The sequence below is a fragment of the Bison bison genome, unplaced genomic scaffold (genome assembly GCF_000754665.1).
Source record: "Bison bison bison isolate TAMUID 2011002044 unplaced genomic scaffold, Bison_UMD1.0 scf7180017864461, whole genome shotgun sequence".
NCBI classification, from domain to species: Eukaryota; Metazoa; Chordata; class Mammalia; order Artiodactyla; family Bovidae; genus Bison; species Bison bison.
In genome coordinates this window covers 6,955,209-6,966,317 of record NW_011495023.1, presented here as the reverse complement: position 1 = coordinate 6,966,317, position 11,109 = coordinate 6,955,209, and the positions used below count along the sequence as shown (strand labels likewise).

The 11,109-nt window shown below is 39.6% G+C and overlaps 1 long non-coding RNA gene across 1 annotated transcript; it reads right to left on the bottom strand.

Moving 5' to 3' along the window:
• Positions 1-277: 277 nt before the first annotated feature.
• LOC105003009 lies at positions 278-10,314 on the bottom strand. The gene is made up of 4 exons (XR_827059.1): positions 10,273-10,314; positions 5,109-5,204; positions 3,583-3,636; positions 278-1,281 (listed from the first exon to the last, which is right to left on the bottom strand). It is a non-coding gene; the product is annotated as an uncharacterized LOC105003009 (long non-coding RNA).
• Between the last annotated feature and the right edge of the window lie 795 nt (positions 10,315-11,109).

Genomic DNA, 11,109 nt, shown 5'->3' with positions numbered 1-11,109 from the left:
CATTCCAAGCAAGAGCATTTATTTCCAAGATTTCCATTCTCTTTGCAGTGTGCGAAAAATGATCAATGTAATTAGGTATAGACACTATTTAATTTTGATTAGTGATATACAAAGTAAACTGTAGAAACATGAAATATCCAAATGAGGACACAGTCTGAATATAAGGCATGTGAGCAATATACTTTGGTAAAATATTTAAAAGGGTTTTATTGCTTAGCTATTTTTAGCATTTATCTTAATTATTTAAAACCCTATTTTTTAAAAACATTAAATAATGCTTCCTGCAAACTCCCCTTTGGTTTGAAGGTAAGTAGGCATTAACTTTTTTTTTTTTTGCAGATGCTAATGAAAGCCTGAAATTAACCACCCCATTCTACACTCTCTGCAGTTTTCTCCTGGCTCCCCAATATATATTTTACATCTCTGAGTTTTGATCCTTCTTGTGTGATGTATCAACTAAATTCTGCATTTTTTAGGATAAGAAATATCAAACAAGACAAGCCTATGGTGAAAAGTTCATCAAGCACTTGAATTTAGTGTAGAAATTTGTCTGCCTCTTAATTCTGATTGGATAAACATCAGTTTCTGATGACCAGTTTAGGAACTCAATGATGGTGGGTGGATTACATGACATATCTAGGAAGCATGAGGACCCTATATCCCAGAGTGACTGGCTCTTCATCTCAAAGTTCTGGATGCTTGAGGCACTAGAGAGCAGCTCTTCCTCTGAGCTGTCCTCACCACTGGGAAATAAATCAGCAGAAAAGTCTCTGACTTCAGAGCCATCTGTGTAGCTTGGATTCACATCCCCTTTCTGTCACATAGAGCCCTGTCACCCTCATGAAGGTCACAAACTGTGTGAAGTTCAGTTTCCCATTGGTGAAATGTGATCACTAATACCTACCTCTGAGGATTTTATGTGTATTATGTAACATATCTGGCTGGGGGAGAGGGAGGCAGTCAATAAATGGAAATGACCCTTACACATTCCCAGAGTCTATTAGCATCAATGCATTTTCTTTCAGCAGAGAAAAATTTATTAAAATCCGTTAAAGAATACTTACTTTTATGTAAGTGTATCTCCTAACATTTTCTAGACCAATAACTAATATTTATTGAATGTCTACATTGTACCAGGGATAGGGTTCGGAACTGAAGACAGAGCAGTGAACAAGGCCTACCCCAGTTTGCTATTCCTGTGTTTTACAAGTAACTAAGTCCATCCATCCGCTTTGTTCATCTTTGGTGGTTTCAGCGAGAAGTCCAATAAGCCCTCATAGTCTGGAAAAAAACCACACAAAAGCTATTATTCCCCTTAGGAATTTATTGAATGCTAACTGTAATAAGCATTTGTATCTGTTTTAAATTTTTTATTGAGTTATAATTTAAATACCATACAATTCACTTGCTTGACTTGCACAATTCAGTGAATTTTGGTATATTTACACAGTTGTGCAACTATCACCACAGGCACAGAGGTTTTTTGTTTGTTTGATTTGGGCTTTTTAAAAAAATTTTTGGCCATGGGACATGTGGGATCTTAGTTACCCAGCCAGAGACAGAACTTGCACCCCCTACATTGGAAGGGCAGAATCTTTACTGCTGAACCACCAGGGAAGTCTCAGCATTTGTACCTTAATTCACAATAATCCTATGAGGCAAGTTCTATTATTATTGCCATTTCACAGAGAAAGAAACCAACGCACAAAGAGATAAGTGTTAACATCACGGCACAAATGTGTGGCTGACCCTGGACCATGGACCCCAGCAGGCCGGCTGCAGAGCCCAGGCTCTTAGCCCCATGCTCCCTGCATCACACAGACGGAGCAGAGCCGAAAGCAGCCTCATCTTCTCCAGGACACACAGCACATGTATACACCTTGAGCCCTGTGGCATGGATGCAGTTTGGACAAATATCCATAGGCTCTGGGAAAAAAGAAGACCCAGAAAAATTCTTGCTATCAGGTGGTCCTAGATCTAAAATTCTCAACGAGGAGGGAAAGGTAGGCAAAGGTTCACCCTTATACCTCCTGGAGAAGGGTTAAGTATGCCAAGAGGACTCACCCTGAGATGTGCCAGATTATCTTGAAAACTTGTATTTCCTTCCCAGGGGAAGGGACTTCTATTAACAAAAAGTGGATTGAAAGAGTGTTTCTTTACTGGGGACATCGGGAGAAGTAGGGGGGGCGTCCCCTTAGTGGGCATCATACACAAATTGTGGCTCTGCAGTTGATGGGTTGGGGGTTGTTTGAAGCTGCAGACCAAACAAGAAAGGAAGAATTGCATCAGGATTTATAATCATAGATCTATAACCCAGGCTGTAGATGGCTTCACCATGGCCAAACTCCCAGTTCCACAAAGCTATCTAAGCTGGTCAGCGGTCCTCTTGGGGCCTAGCAGGAAAGATCTGTCCAGAGAAGAGTTCCACACAGAGTAGTGAACCTGTTTCTTTTTTTAAAGTTTTATTGAATTTGTTACAATACTGCTTCTGTTTTATGGTTTTTCAGTTTTTGGTTTTTTTTTTTGGTTGCAAGACATGTGGGATCTTAGCTCCCCAACCACAGATCGAACCTGGGCCCCCTGCATTGAAAGCCGAAGTCTTACTTAAAAGAGTTTGTATGATGCATCCAGAGTGAATGGGCACTAAAGGAGGCAAAGTAGAGAGACACACAGCTATGGTAGGAGGAACCATGACATCGAGAGATATTAGCTCTTAGCCCAGGAGCAGCCAAAGAGACAGATGGTGGCTGAGACACCCTTCACCATGGAAGAACGGATCACCACGCAAGCAGTGATGCCCAAGGTGGGGTCTGTAAGATGATCCATTGTGACATTAGAAGGAAATAGTAGAGCTCTTATTTGCACTTATTTATTTATCTCATTGCTTCTTCATTTCTATTTTTGCATACATTGAAAATACATATATTGGGGACATGCTCTATTTTTTTTGACCACTGAAGGATCAAAAGTGGTTGGAAGTCACTGCAAAAAGCAGATGCGCTTCTTCTGGGTCAGCCACCAGAATGATGTTATATATGGAAAATGTCCCTATTTGCCATGAGGCCCAGACCTAGGACTGCTGTCTGCACCTACCTCTCTTCCTGTACTCCCTTAAAGACCCACTGATAATCCCAAGGGATCTCTGGAAGAGCCCAACCAAGAGACAGTATCCAGTTTTGGTCTATGGTTTCATGAGGGCAACAGCCATGTACGAAGCTGAGGCTAGGGGAGATCAGAGCTATGATCTCTCAGAAGGAACCACAGAAGGAATTCAAATGGTTCCAGGGAGAAGGTGTGAGGTGGCCCCAGACACCATCAGGGAAATGAGAAATTTGGAATTGCAGCTAGCTTCCTATTGGCCTTCATTAACAGTTGCATCTTTTCTATCAATCATTCTCTTTTGGATGTACACCTCTGAAGCAGTTAACTTGAGTGTGTTACATTGAACTTTTGGGTAGCTACACAGTGCAGCTCCCTCGGAACCATTTAACACCAAACATTTAAAAAACAAAAGGAAATTTCAAGGCAAGATCTCTAAAGGTCATCAAGCTTTCATAAATTTTCATCAAATTTTCTACCTACCCTGTAGGTCTAGTAGCTGGAAAACTTTTCCAATAGAGAAAAACACAGAAAAAGCTGTAATAAAGAAATGAAGAGAAATCCACTTGAGAAACAGAATTAGAAGCAATTTCCAATGCAGAATATTGGAAGGATTTTAGTGACTTTATCCCATATTACAAGCAAAAATAAAACAATCACAAATATAAAGTAATGTGGTACTTATGTAACATATAGTATGTTCTAAATTCCACAATTATTGCTGCTAATGGTCGAATTCATGAGCAGGGTAACATAGATCAATGGTGATTTCCATATTCTTTCCTTTATATTATTCTATACTTGTGAAAACTTGGCTATTACTTCATAAATGATGTTTCCTGAAAAAGGAGAAAATATTTTCATAAATAATTTCAATAGTCTTTCACCTATGAATACCATCCCTCTTTGTAGATTCCATTTGTCCCATCTAAAAATGTCTTAAAATATTAACATAATATAAGCTGTTATTACAGTATTTATGATACCTTTGCTCCAGAAGACCCATACAACTACCTAAAAGTTCAGTCATGTTGCTGCCAAAATACCTCTCAGCTATGGTTATGTGTCCATTTCTATCTCGCAAGGCAGATGAACACAAAGAGAAATTAATCGTGGTCTCTGGGCTAAAGGAACTTGCACTGTAGCAGAGGGGACAAAACATGCACATAAATAATTATGATACAAGAGTAAATATGTGATAATACTATAAAAATAACATACATAAAAAGTAGAAGAATGTCAGAAAGATAACACTCACTTCCAGAGTAGGGGGGAGGGGTGTCATGAGATTTACAGAGAAAGGTGTACTTGATCGAGGCATTAAGGGACAAGGTATGACTTAAGCTGAATGAAGAGGAAGCAGAGGAGAGGGAGCAGGAGGGGAGTAGAGGTGTGGAAGCTGGGGTGGGGGGCGTGAGGATAGAAAGAAGAGGAACCAAAAAAATCACACCTTCTAAAACAAAGAATGGAAAAACTTGGAGTCCAGTTAAAAAGCAAGTTATGGGATAAAGTTAGCTCCAAAGTAATTGGAGACAAGTATGTTGCTGCTGCTGCTGCTGCTGCTAAGTCACTTCAGTCGTGTCCGACTCTGTGCGACCCCATAGACAGCAGGCCACCAGGCTCCCCTGTCCCTGGGATTCTCCAGGCATGAACACTGGAGTGGGTTGCCATTTCCTTCTCCAATGCATGAAAGTAAAAAGTGAAAGTGAAGTCACTCAGTCGTGTCCAACTCTTAGTGACCCCATGGACTGCAGCCCACCAGGCTCCTCTGCCCATGGGATTTTCCAGGCAAGAGTACTGGAGTGGGTTGACATTGCCTTCTCCAGGAGACAAGTATAGAAATGAGTAATAAAGAAGGATAGGTAATAAAGAAGTTTGGTTGGTTGGTTAAAAGGATATGATTTAAAGCATCTTCTCTTACCTTTACCTATTTCCTTCTTCCAGCCTTGAGTATCCTCACTCCACTTTAGAAACCCATAGACTACTGCTTTGTTTATTTGTTTACTTACTAGACTCTTCCCAGATCAGGAGCTCCGAGGGCAGGGCTGGTGTCATTTCCCTCTTTGTAGACACAAAGTCCAACATGGAGCTTGTTGTGTAGATGTCTATGGGAATGAATGCCAGGCTGTAGGAACCATCTCTATATAGCAGTCATCTTGTTATGCTCAAGATTTTGTGTGTTTTTTTTTTTACTGGCGACTCGTTTCATATATGATGTTATACATATTTCAATGCCATTCTCCCAAATCATCCCACCCTCTCCCTCTCCCACAGAGTCCAAAAGACTGTTCTATACATCAGTGTCTCTTTTGCTGTCTTGTATACCATCTTTCTAAATTCCATATATATGCGTTAGTATACTGTATTGGTGTTTTTCTTTCTGGCTTACTTCACTCTGTATAATAGGCTCCAGTTTCATCCACCTCATTAGAACTGATTCAAATGTATTCTTTTTAATGGCTGAGTAATACTCCATTGTGTATATGTACCACTGCTTTCTTATCCATTCACCTGCTAATGGACATCTAGGTTGCTTCCCTGTCCTGGCTATTATAAACAGTGCTGCGATGAACATTGGGGTACACGTGTCTCTTTCCCTTCTGGTTTCCTCAGTGTATATGCCCAGCAGTGGGGTTGCTGGATCATAAGGCAGTTCTATTTCCAGTTTTTAAAGGAATCTCCACACTGTTCTCCATAGTGGCTGTACTAGTTTGCATTCCCACCAACAGTGTAAGAGGGTTCCCTTTTCTCCACACCCTCTCCAGCATTTATTGCTTGTAGACTTTTGGATCACAGCCATTCTGACTGGCGTGAAATGGTACCTCATAGTGGTTTTGATTTGCATTTCTCTGATAATGAGTGATGAGCATCTTTTCATGTGTTTGTTAGCCATCTGTATGTCTTCTTTGGAGAAATGTCTATTTAGTTCTTTGGCCCATTTTTTGATTGGGTCATTTATTTTTCTGGAATTGAGCTGTAGGAGTTGCTTGTATATTTTTGAGATTAGTTGTTTGTCGGTTGCTTCATTTGCTATTATTTTCTCCCATTCTGAAGGCTGTCTTTTCACCTTGCTTATAGTTTCCTTTGTTGTGCAGAAGCTTTTAAGTTTAATTAGGTCCCATTTGTTTATTTTTCCTTTTATTTCCAATATTCTGGGAGGTGGGTCATAGAGGATCCTGCTGTGATGTGTGTCGGAGAGTGTTTTGCCTATGTTCTCCTCTAGGAGTTTTATAGTTTCTGGTCTTATGTTTAGATCTTTAATCCATAAGATTTTGTTATTAATGACCAAGTCTAAATGCTCACAAAGGAGGGAAACAGGACAGTGGCTCAGCAAGCCAGCTGGACAGTCAAACTGACCTGGGTTGGAGTTCACCTCTGCCATTTCCTCAATCTGAGTGAGACTTTACACAAACACTTTTCTGACAAACATACATTACCCTCATTTGTAAAACAATCATAACACTTACCTCCCAGCATTATGGAGAGGATTAAATAAGCTGTGTGTTGGACCCTTAGCACATTGCCTGGGACCTAGTAAGTGCTTAATTTATATAAGTTATCTTGCTATTTAACATCAAATATTGTTTGTCAATGACACTTGTAAAGTTGCTCAATATGTCAGCATGACACAGGTTTTATGTTCAAAGCACAGAGGCTGGATAATAACAGCACTTTATTTTAATTCTAAAATGGTACCACCATGATTCTCTTTCTGGTGGGCATATTTTTTTTCTTTTCTCTTTTGACATATTACACACACAAAGAAGAATGAAAAAGGACACAAACATACATTGGAATGTATAATTATGTAGTAAATATGCTTGTAACCCATGTCCAAGATTTAAAATGAAATACTGGTTGCTCCTCTGAAGTCCCCACTGTGACACTTCCAATTCAAAGAGGTGACCACTGCCCTGATTATTCTGGAGGGAGGTCTTGTCCTAGCTCTCCTAGGGTAGTCCTAACCCTCCTAGCTTCCTTATAGCTTTATTCCCTATGAAATGTGCTTTCTCTTATTTTTCAATTTTATATCAATTAAAAATAAATTGTATGCAGTCTTATGTGCCTTGCTCTTTTGATCAGTATTGTGTTCATAAGATTCTTCCTCCTCACCAAAAACCCTCTATTTTCTCCTTTTACATTGTTGTAGGATTGCAATGTGCTAATGGATGTACCACGATTTAGTCATTCACTTAATGTTTATGGCCATTTTACTGTTAATGGACATTTGGTTCATTTAGTTGAAGATCATTATCAAAATTCTGCTTGGAACACTCTTATATATCTCCTGAGACACAGTTGTGTGGATTTCTCTAGGGATATATCCAGGAGTAGGATTGCTATGTTGTGAAGTATGTGTAGCTCCAATTTTACTGGAAAATGTAAACTGTCTTCCAAAGTAATCGTACTAATTTCTACGACTACCAACAGTGTATGAGAGCTCTCCACATCCCAGCCAACATTTGTTATTATCAAAGTTTTAATTTTGGCACTCCTGTGTGTGCCCTAGGATCTCGGCTTGTACTTTACAATTATTAATGAACTTGAGCATCTTGGAATATTCTTATTCATTATTTAGATTTCCTTTTTTTGTGAAGTGCTTATTCAAGACGTTTGCTCTTTTCATTGGGTTGTCTGCCTTTTTCTAATTGATTTGTGGATACAAATCTATGTTGATTATATGTTGCAGATATCATTTCCTTCTGTGGCTTATAATTTCACACTATTTGTGGTGCCTTTTCATGAGTTTAATTAAGCATTTTAAAATGTTTGTTCTCACATTTAAATTTATAATCCACATGAAGCTGATTTTTGTGTGTGGTGTGAGGAAGGGGTCCAGTTTGATTCTTTTCACATTTGTGCTGTGCTCAGTTGCTCAGCTGTGTCCGACTCTTTGTGACCCAATAGACTGTAGCCAGCCAGGCTCTTCTGTCCATGAGATTCTCCAGGCAAGAATAATGGAGTGGTTGCCATTTCTTCTTCCAGGAGATCTTCCTGACCCAGGGATTGAACCTGTATCTCCTGTGTCTCCTGCATTGCAGGCAGATTCTTTACCCACTGAGCCATCATAGAAGCCTTCTTTTCACATTTAGATACTGTTATACCAGCATTATTTATCAAGAAGATCATCATTTCTCCAATTGTTCTGGACTACCTCCTTAGTCACAAATCATATCAATTTATGCCTGAGTCTGTTTTGGGTATCCTTATTCTTTTTCAGGAGTCTCTTTATCTGCAATAATTCCACACAGTCATGACTGATATTTGGCAGAAGAAATCCTCTTTCCTCATAACTCTTCTTCCAGTGTGTCTTGAATATTCTTGGGAATTTTTATTTCTTTAAAAGTTTAATATCAGCTGGCTAAAATGAAAATCAGTCTCTTGGGGTTTTAATTGGGATGCCATTGAATATTGAGACTGATTTGGGAAAAATTTAAATCCTTACTATGTCAACTCTTTCAATCCATGTAGATGGCATATCACTCCATTTATTTAGATCTTCCTTCCTTTCTCCCAATAAAGTTTTGTAATTTTTCTTATAGAGTACTTATACCAAAGAAAGGCAATGCCAAACAATGCTCAAACTTCCACACAATTGCACTCATTTCACACGGTAGTAAAGTAATGCTCAAAATTCTCCAAGCCAGGCTTCAGCAATACGTGAACCGTGAACTTCCAGATGTTCAAGCTGGTTTTAGAAAAGGCAGAGGAACCACAGATCAAATTGCCAACATCCACTGGATCATGGAAAAAGCAAGAGAGTTCCAGAAAAACATCTATTTCTGCTTTATTGACTATGCCAAAGTCTTTGACTGTGTGGATCACAATAAACTGTGGAAAATTCTGAAAGAGATGGGAATACCAGACCACCTGATCTGCCTCTTGAGAAACCTACATGCAGGTCAGGAAGCAACAGTTAGAACTGGACATGGAGAAATGCTGGGCTGGAAGAAGCACAAGCTGGAATCAAGATTGCTGGGAGAAATATCAATAACCTCAGATATGCAGACGACACCACCCTTATGGCAGAAGGTGAAGAGGAATTAAAAAGACTCTTGATGAAAGTGAAAGAGGAGAGTGAAAAAGTTGGCCTAAAGCTCAACATTCAGAAAACGAAGATCATGGCATCCGGTCCCACCACTTCATGGGAAATAGATGGGGAAACAGTGTCAGACTTTATTTTCTGGGGCTCCAAAATCACTGCAGATGGTGACTGCAGCCATGAAATTAAAAGATGCTTACTCCTTGGAAGGAAAGTTATGACCAACCTAGATAGCATATTCAAAAGCAGAGACATTACTTTGCCAACAAAGGTCCGTCTAGTCAAGGCTTTTCCAGTGGTCATGTATGGATGTGAGAGTTGGACTGTGAAGAAAGCTGAGCGCTGAAGAATTGATGCTTTTGAACTGTGGTGTTAGAGGAAACTCTTGAGAGTCCCTTGGACTGCAAGGAGATCCAACCAGTCCATTCTAAAGGAGATCAGTCCTGGGTGTTCATTGGAAGGACTGATGCTAAAGCTGAAACTCTAATACTTGGGCCACCTCATGCAAAGAGTTGACTCATTGGAAAAGACCCTGATGCTGGGAAGGATTTGGGGCAGGGGGAGAAGGGGACGACAGAGGATGAGATGGCTGGATGGCATCACCAACTCAATGGACGTGAGTTTGAGTAAACTCCAGGAGTTGGTGATGGACAGGGGGGCCTGGCGTGCTATGATTCGTGGGGTCGCAAAGAGTCAGACACGACTGAGCGACTGAACTAAACTGAATTGATACATTTTTTGCTAGATTTTTCACTAATGTAAAAGTCTGGGTTCTTTTTACTGTATGTTATAAAATTATTTATAGTATCTTTTATTTACTAGACCTTCACTGTTTTTTGGATATAATACCAAGCACTTCAAATATGCTGTGTGTTGTAATACTCACAACAATCTTGTTAGCTCCTCCTACTATTATGCTCATTTTACTTTTGCACATGATGCTCAAAAGGATTATATATATCACTCAAGGTCTCACAGTTAGTAAGTATCCAAGCCAGAATTTGGAAGCCTTGTCTGATTCCCAAGTCATGCTATGCTGCTACCTCAGTGGGAGACGTGCCCTAAGGGAACTGAATGCATTTCAGATATGCTTTGATGGGTAAGAAAGATCAAGGACCTGGGATCCTTACCAGAGGATGGAAGAAGCAGAGGGATCCCAAACACTCAGGAAACTGAAATAAGATGTTGAGATGAGCAATGATGGGAGTCACATAAAGTAAGGAGGTGCTGAAGACAAACATCACTCAAGCTGCCATTTTTCTTACGGCAAAGAGAAGTCAATCAGTTAGCTTAGGAGCTTCTGGGTATCAGGTTTGCTTCAGTGGCATCAACCCCAGACACACAGAGGCCATTATCAGCAGTCTATGTTACCCACTTGCTATTTTTAAACTGAATTTTATTACCTAATTTTCCAGTCTCTTTCAACTGGTACCTTTCATTTGGATTTTCATCTTAGCATATGCACTTCCCCTAATTCTTACAGCTGTTTGCTCAAGCCAATTTTGAGGCTAATTTTGGGAGGACTCATTTATACTGAATACACAGCATATATGAGAAGATGCCTCTCATATAGAAGATTTTTATGAATAAAAATTCTTTGATATAGTTCCTAACCATCAATCTGCATTTTTTAAATGTATTTAAGAGTACCATTGGCCAGGAACTCTAAGAAGCAGAATTGCAGCACAGATGGTCCAAGATTCTTAATGTCTAATGTTACACTTTAAAATGACGCTGTTTCATGGTGTTGATCTGTCTGCCTCTTGAATTCTTCAGAAAATGCATGTTGGATTGTAGTTGATTTTGAAGAGCGATAGCTGTATAAGGTGAGCCACAGTTAAATTCAGCTTTGGAATAATTGGCCTTCCTCCATTGTTCAGTTCATAATAGCTGCAATAGCTCAGACTGCTAAAATAGATCCAATTATGTAGAAAAATATTAAAGGAACAGCAAGTATTTCCTCAGTT